The following is a 9,176-nucleotide window of genomic DNA, read 5'->3' on the forward strand; positions in this document are numbered from 1 at the left end:
CTAAGATGTAAGAATGTGTGTGTGTGTGTGTGTGTGTGTGTGTGTGTGTGTGTGTGAGAGAGAGAGAGAGAGAGAGAGAGAAAGAGAAAGGAAAAACAAAACTGTGTGTGTGTGCCTGCATGGTGTGTGTGTGTGTGTGTGTGTAAGAGAAAGAGAGAAAGAAAACTTGGAGAAGAAACAAAAGTCTGCTTTTGTTAGAAAAAATAATACAATCCAATGGGGGAAAAGCACAGAATTTAGGGCCAATTAAATCATAAGTTAGAATATTATATCTAATTCTATATAATAATGTGACTTGAGTTATTTTATCAAGTCTAAGACACTGTAAATGATAACATTCATACAAATTTCAACGATTTAAAGTATGTTTAAATTTGATCTTATAATGGAAGAAATACAATAACTATTGCCAATTGCAAAATGAAGATAATACATAAGATAGCCCTGCAGGGTGATGGTGAGGGGTAAATGAGGTAGCATATGCCTGACATATGGTAGGGCCTCAGGAAATACAAGTATTATTATTTCTATCACCTTTGGCCAAAAACAAGTTATTTGTCTTTTTCCTCCAAATAATATTTTATTTTTGCGTTTTGCTGCACAATTTTACATTACAAAAGGTGCAGGTACTTACTTCATCACAATTGTAATCAGTATGCTGATGGATAAAGCAAGACAGTATTTATCCTTCCAAGATTTTTCTATGCTTGTACATCTAATGTGTGTGTGTGTGCGTGTGTGTGTGTGTGTGTGTGTGTCTAAATTGCTTTTAAAAATTTGTTTACTCGCATTTGAGCCCCCTTAGGGCATTTCACACCGCACTGTGTAATAGATAAAGACTCACACTAGAGGAGACATAATTCATAAATTCTCTTTTTAAAAAGTGCTTGGTGCTATCAATGAAATGAATATAAATTATGCCATTCCTATACTTAAGGGCTTAAAAAAGTCTAGTAGCGTCTTATTCATAGTTGTATCTGCCATAACAGCCTTGAAGTGTTTTATGATCATTCTAACTAGATGTTCTCTTTCCTACCTTTACAAGTTCATGAATTTCTGTATTATGCTTATGATTTAAATGAGACATGGCTGCATACTGTGGTTATTTATGTTTACATCTTATCAACTTTATCACTCCCTCCCCAACCAGTGTAAAAATGGAAAAGGCAGGTTGTGGCAATGACCCAGCATTGATCATTGGAAATAGGATGGAAATATAGGGATGCAAGTAAATTGAGAGTAATTCTTTCTCTTTTTTTGAGATGGAGTCCCGCTCTGTCACCCAGGCTGGATTGCAGTGGTGTGATCTCGGCTCACTGCAAGCTCCGCCTCCTGGGTTCATGCCATTCTCCTGCCTCAGCCTCCCGAGTAGCTGGGACTACAGGCATCCACCACCACACCCGGCTAATTTTTTGTATTTTTTTAGTAGAGACGGGGTTTCACCATGTTAGCCAGGATGGTCTCGATCTCCTGACCTTGTGATCTGCCCGCCTCGGCCTCCCAAAGTGCTGGGATTACAGGCCTGAGCCACCACACCCGGCCCAATGGAGAGTAATTCTAATAATCAACTCTGGATTCCAGGCAGTATAGAGAAGGTCTAGAAGCCAAAAAGAGATCAAAAGGTGAATTAAATAAAGAAATCGAGGAGAACAAACTGTTTCCGGACCAAGCCGAGGGTCAGGCTGCCTATTCTTGCAGCCCAATAATGAAGAGAGTTTATTTATGTAACTGGGTACAAGGAAAAGACCTGGAAAATATCGCTAGGCCAACTCCAAGTTACAAAGTTTTCCAGAGCTTATATACCTTCTAAGCTATCTGTCTGTGTGTTAGTGTACATTCATCTAAAGACGTAAGTGATAAACTTCTTCTAATCCATAACTAAGATTTGAATCCTGAAGACCTTCCTCTGGAGCCTCAGTAAATTTACTTAATCCTAATGGGTCCAGGTGCTGGGTGATTACCCTTATCTTCTCTCCTGCTAAATCATGGAGGTTTGGGGAGTTTCTTTAGACCCCCAATAAACTTGTTTGTGGAGGTCTGGGGAGTTTCTTCAGACCTCCAATAAAACTTGTTTAATCCTAAACAGGTCCTGTTAAGAATTCATTTGTTATCTTGTCATACTTCAAGGCCCAGGAAAGGCCTGGGCAAAACTCTTGGTGGGCTTTTGTTACATTCCAGCCTTTGTATAAGGGCACGGGCTCTACCAGCTGTTAATATTTAACTTGGCCACTCCATCAGTGCTAAAACAGCTGTTCCAGAGGCCTGTGTTAGTGAGACCTGGCCTGCCACAAAACTGTCCTTGTGCTCAAAGAACAGGTGAAATTGTGGTGAGGAAGTGTGAGAATTGGAAGGAGTGGAAGTTAGGGTTACAGAGAAGTTGCAGTAGCAAAGGAAACAGTGGGCTTGTTGCCATAGTATCTTCCAAAAGTGTATATATGTGGCGACTGGGCTGTTAGTTGGAGAGTGCATGGTATAGGTTATTGCCAGGGGTTGCAAAGGAAGTTGAGCATTTTCATCAGTAATGATGTAGAACAATGATTCTCAAAGTGTGGTTGCCAGATCAGCAGCATGAATGTCACCTAGGAACTTGTTAGAAATGAAATTCTAGGCTCTACTCCAAACCCAGTGAATCAGAAATGAGGATGAAACTCAGAAATCTGTGTTTTAACAAGCCCTCCAAATGATGATGTTCACTAAAGTTGGACAACTGTTGGTTTAGAAGTTGTAATGCAGACGGCTGAACAACAGTTCACCACCTAGCCATCATCATCACCGCAGCAATGTCATCACAACAATGTCTTTGGTAACCTGTGAGACGGATTTCAATTAAAGCCAAAAACTAGAAGGAGCATTAAGGCTAAGAAGCAAAAGGCAACTTTTCCACTTTCCAACTTTCTCTGGAGGAATAGAGAAATCTGTTGACGATAGCACAAGGGTTTCAGAGGCAGCCCTGAATGTTGACTCTCCTCCTATCTTAAGTCTTTGTGTGGGCTCAGACTTCCTTGTTAGAAACTAGAGACAGGAGAATATAGGGAGAGTAGTTGCATTAATAATTATAATATCAATATTTCATAATAACCATGATTACACTATTGATAGTTTTATATATACATATACACATACATATATATACACACACATACATACATATATATATATATATGTGTAATTAGTAACTGTTAATCCAGGTTCAATCATAAAAACCACCAAGAGGACGAGCTCCATGACCTCGGTGCTGAAGGGTGGGAGCAGCCCTCTGCACAATTATAGTACCAGGTAGAACAGATACAGCCACTTGGACTAATGATTTTCCAGTTTATCCTTAGGCTTAACCAAAATCAGGCCAGTAGCATATTAACAAGCCCACCATACCCAAGAAGCATTAAAGTTTCTGAATTTGGTATAAACTTTCTGATTTATAGACCGTAGTTTATAGTCTTGCACTCATGATCTCCTCCTTGCTCTGATCCAAAACCTTCCAAAACTGCCTCTGAGATCATTCTCTAAATGGAGCTACCATTTAGAGATACCACAGATCACTTTAGCCCTAATTACACTTTGCCCCTAACTACTGTTTATTTTTTTTTTAACTTGCATGTTGTTTTTCTTAGGAAATTGAGGAGGGGACCCTGAAACTCAAACAACTGGGAATGGTGCCTACAGAGTTAATTATAGTTGAACACTCTCCTTTCTCTGGCTAAACTTCAGCTTTGTTCTTGGCTCTCTGCACTCCTGAGTCACAGGAATGTAAACACGGGGAACCTCCTCCTCTTTATCTTGTCTGTTTCTTTCAATGTCGCCCTTATTCTAATATTTCTATTTCTAATAACTACTAAACCCAATACCTATCTTTCCTTCCATAAACAGATCTGCTTTCTGATCAATACAACCCACAGTGGAAAAGGCAACATGAGGAGATGAGGCATCCATAATGAGAGGTTCAAGGATTGAAAAAGAACAGTGAGAATGCTGCAGTGAGAATGCCAGTTTGGCCAATTTGTTAACATGCATGTCAGTACAGAGTTGCAATTAAGAAGGCAAGAGCAAGGCCAGGTGCGGTGGCTCATATCTGTGATCCTAGCACTTTGGGAGACTGAGGCGGGCAGACCACCTGAGGTCAGGAGTTCGAGATCAGCCTGGCCAATATGGCAAAACCCCATTTCCACTAAAAATACAAAAAATAGCCAGGCGTGGTGGTCTGTGGCTGTAATCCCAACTACTTGGGAGGCTGAGGCAGGAGAATCGCTTGAACCTGGGAGGCAGAGGTTGCAGTGAGCCAAGATTGCGCCACTGCACTCCAGCCTCGGCGACAAAGCAAGACTGCGTCTCAAACAAACAAACAAAAAAAAGAAGGCGAGAGCTTGGAAACTCAAGAGACTACAGTTCCAAAATTAGATTAGCCATTTGATCTTGGAAATAATAATAGTAACTATCTCATAGGGTTGTTGTGGGATTAAATAATGCATATAAAAGTGCATAGCAGAGTTCCCAGTACATAGCGAGCCTCAATAAATGGTAACTCGGAGTTTGCATTTCTTGTGAGTAAATGACACATCTGTAGACCAATTAAAGACAATGCTTATCACATTTTCAAGAGATAAATGAAGATTTCCTTCTATAAACATACATGTATTCCTGAGGAAGGAGAGATTATTAAGTTTTTGGATAGGATTAAGACAGGAATACAGTCAGCATTATATTGTGATTAATTCAAAGGGCAAATAAGACATGGTCTTCATCTTCAATGGGGCAAGATAAGGAGTTTGAAAAGCTGAAAATTAATGCTAGGCAACTGTACAAGCAAGGCTAAAGGTTGCTTGATTGATTGAATCAAGCCATGCAGGAATTCAGAACTCGAGAATAATTAATTAAGAGTGTAGTTAATTAAGGACATCTTCACCAAACAGGTGAAATTGGAAGGAAGTTTACAGTTGAATTTTAGAAGGAAAGTTGGTAAGCTACAGTAATAACCTGGATGCTGACCCTAAGAAAGCAGGAAATATGCATTCTGATGAGAAAATAATAAAGCTGGTGGGAAAGAAGAAGACTGGATGATTTTCTTCAAATATATGAAGATCTAATATATGAAGTAAAAATGTCTGCTTGAATAATATATCCTTTAATGGGATCTGCCCAGCTCATTTCTCCTTCTGTATAAATGGCCCCAACCCATAAGAATGACTACTGCACCTGCGTTTGATGTACATAATTTATGCCTCCCCAGTGTCAGTTAATAGAACCAAGGGAAATCATCTGATCCAAGCTAGGTAGTCAGATTTTGTCTTCTAGAAATTTGAGACTGATTCAACAGAGGAGTCAAAAACCTAGGGGATGACTGATCCACTAAATGAAAGAGACCTGAGCCACCAAATGACTGCACAGGCAGAGAACATCCCTGCCAACCTGCATTAGGCAGACACAGCAAGAAATTAACCTTTATTGTGGTAGGCCGCTGAGATTTGGGACTTGTTTGTAACTGCGGTTCATCTACCTCAACTAATACAGTAAGTTAGAATATATGTCACCTCTAAATATCTCTTCAAACTTTAGATTTATTGATAAAAGTAAGATTTTAAAAAAATCTTGTCTATAAATGATCTGTAAATGGATCAAGGAGAGAAAGGAAATGGAGGCAGATAACTCAAGTTACAAATCTGACACAGAAATTTAGCTTCAATGTAATAGGAGCCTGAGTTTGGGGGCAGGAAAGAAACAGAAAAGAAGATACGGCTGGGAAGATGATTATAAGAGAGAAATAAAAACAACCACACGTTGAGTATCCTTCATTTGAAATGCTTGAGACAAGAAGTGTTTCAGATTTATGATTTTTTTCAGATTTTGGAATGTTTGCATTATATCGGTTGAGAATCACAAATCTAAAAACCCAAAATTTGACATGCTGCAGTGAGCATTTCCTTTGGACATTATATCAATGCTCAAAAAGTTTTTAATTTTGGAGCATTAAGGATTTGGGGTTTTAAGATTTGGGATGTTCAACCTGTAATTCGATGTGATGAGTGAAAAGGGGAAGGAGTCAGATACTACTTCATCTTGTACCACTCCTTGCTTGCCCACCAAGTTCCTGTTGCTTTCAGTATCTTGAACCCACTGAGCCATCTCCCACCTCAGGATATTTACTCTGCCCTTCCTTCTGTTTGCAATTATTTTACTCCTTGTTTTCATATGGCTAACTAACTGTTGCCTATTCTGAGGTCTCCACACAAATGTCATTTTCAGAAAGTTGTCTTCCTTGACTCCTCAATCTAAATTATGTCATCACGCTTTTCATACCCCCCTGCTTTTCTTTCACAGTATTTATTATAAGTTACTGCTTAATTTGTAATTTTATATATCTATATCTATGTAGGCATTTGTTTATTTGAAGTCGATTTGTTCACTTGAATTATAAGTATCATAAGGATAGTGGTCATGTCTCTTTTATTTTACTTTTTTTTTTTTTTGATTTTTTTTTTTTTTTTTTTGAGACAGAGTCCCACTCTGTTGCCCAGGCTGGAGTGCAGTGGCCGGATCTCAGCTCACTGCAAGCTCCGCCTCCCGGGTTTAGGCCATTCTCCTGCCTCAGCCTCCCGAGCAGCTGGGACTACAGGCGCCCGCCACCTCGCCCGGCTAGTTTTTTGTATTTTTTAGTAGAGACGGGGTTTCACCGTGTTAGCCAGGATGGTCTCGATCTCCTGACCTCGCGATCCGCCCGTCTCAGCCTCCCAAAGTGCTGAGATTACAGGCTTGAGCCACCACGCCCGGCCTTATTTTACATTTTATACCCAATGCCCAGCACAGTACCTGACACTAGTAAATACCTAATACATATTTTCTCAGTAAGTGAATGAATAAACTCCCAGACTTCAAATCTGAAGCACTAGAAAAATGACACATATTGTCCGAATCAGTGTTCACATATTGGAGAAATACCAGTATTTGTAAAACCAAATAATTAAAGACTTAGGGAATGAAAAACCAGGCAAGGAACATCAATTGTCTGGTGCAGTGTCCAGGCACACAGGACGAGGTCAATAAACAAACAATTGTTCCATTCCTCCATCTCTCAGGATGTGTGCTCCAAACCACCAGATGAACAATCTAAGCCACTGTGGAACTTGCACCAACACAGGAAGATACACATTTAGATACTGGTCTTCCCAATAGCAGGAAGGCCAAGAACTAGTTCAGGCAGAGTGTAGTAATGCCAAGGGTGTCAGGCTCATGGCAGAGCAACAGCCCACCTTGCAGTCACAATATTCCATTTAAATTCTTCCCTCAAGTCTAGGTCCTTAAACTCAGTGTGCCGTCTCCAGTCTCCATCCAATTTGTAGCTCCAAGCCTTTGACCAGCACGTTAGCATAGGTATTCTTTTCTTGTTTTTTTTTTTTTTGTTGTTGTTGTTGTTGTTGTTTGTTTGTTTGTTTGTTTGTTTTTGAGACGGAGTTTCTCTCGTTACCCAGGCTAGCGTGCAATGGCAAGGTCTCGGCTCACTGCAACCTCTGCCTCCCAGGTTCAAGCGATTCTCCTGCCTCAGTCTCCTGAGTAGCCAGGATTACAGGCACGCACCACCACGCCAGGCTAATTTTTGTGTTTTTAGTAGAGAAGGGGTTTCACCATGTTGGTCAGGCTGGCCTTGAACTCCTGATCTCAAGTGATCCACCTGCCTCAGCCTCCCAAAGTGCTGGGACTAGAGGCATGAGCCACCATGCCCAACCTAATCTGGGTATTCTTTATGTCACATTAGATAACCTATAACCCATCTTGGCAAACCTGACCCTACTTGGACTGGGCAGTTTTATGCTATGCTTACCCTCAATCTAAGCTAGTCTAAGCCTTGAAACAAGTAATCCGACTAGAAAAAGACTTCTTTCTTCCACATCTGACCTAATATTCATAATAAAGAAAAATTGCTCTGCAAATATGTAGGGGGAAATATGCTTTTTTGCAGAAGCAGAGAAGGAAGGGAAGAGCTAGTTCAGATTTTCACTCCTTACAAAATGTTTACATTATTACATGCAAGCATGTCACATCCTAGAAGCAAATGTTTTGGGAGAGGAATTATTTTAAAAATCTTTTGGTGTCATAATCTAACCTTTCAAATTTTCATGTTTTCATAATTGTCCTTTGATCGTGGTTCAAAGCTAACTAAATCTTTTTTTCCCCAGTATATTAAGGTGGCTTCAAAAGTGGGGCAGTGAGGTGGCCAGCAGTTCCGCGAGAACAATGTGCTAAGCAAATTGACATGTGTGTTGTTCAATAAATTCTGTTATTTTGAAGTAATACATTAAGGATATTAAACAGAAATCACTAACCCACTGTAAGGTACGTTCCAAACATTGCATTTGATCTCAAACTGCTATTGAGGCAGGAGAATAGGGTCTGGAGCCAGGGAGCCTAAGGCTGATTCATGCTGACTGGATATCAGAGGCTACTCCCTTTTCAACCCCTCCTTTTGCCGAGGGGAAGTTGAAAAATGAAAGTACCTCTGACTGGTCCCCACCTGCAACCAATCAGACTAGTTGTGGGCCTACTCTTCATTCTGATTGGTCCCCTCCAACAACCAATCAGACTAGTAGTGGGCCACTACTTTATTTGCATAGAATGAATGAACCAATGGGAAACCTCTAAAAGGTATTTAAACCCCAGAAAATTCTATTACCTATGCTCTTAAGCCACTTGCTCAGTCCTGCTCCCACCCTATAGATGTACTTTTGTTTAAAATAAATCTCTGCTTTTGCTGCCTTGCTTTGTGCGTTTTCTTCAATTATTTGTTCAAAACACCAAGAACCTGGACAACCATCCTCAACCTATAACACTACTAAATGAAAATTTAAGGAGTATAAGACTGAATCTAATATTGCTAGCGAAAGACAATTAGGTAAGTTAATAGGTGTGATTTATTGCTCTCTATGGCTAGCAAAATGAACTTGAAGATCTCTTTGTAATTTAAAGAAGTTGGCTCAATTTCAAACTGCTCCTACCATCTGTTTCCAGTGTTAACTTGCTGGATGCCTGGGTACTCTTCTTCCTTGACCAACTCTCTGCCATTATAATTCAAAGTCACATGTAAATACACTTGGATACATCTGCTCATGCCACATGACTATGTAACATGTAATCCAAGATCTTATGTACATTCCTTAATTCCTCACCTGGTCTAATTTTGATCATTGATA

The sequence above is a fragment of the Rhinopithecus roxellana genome, chromosome 4 (genome assembly GCF_007565055.1).
Source record: "Rhinopithecus roxellana isolate Shanxi Qingling chromosome 4, ASM756505v1, whole genome shotgun sequence".
Classification (NCBI taxonomy): domain Eukaryota; kingdom Metazoa; phylum Chordata; class Mammalia; order Primates; family Cercopithecidae; genus Rhinopithecus; species Rhinopithecus roxellana.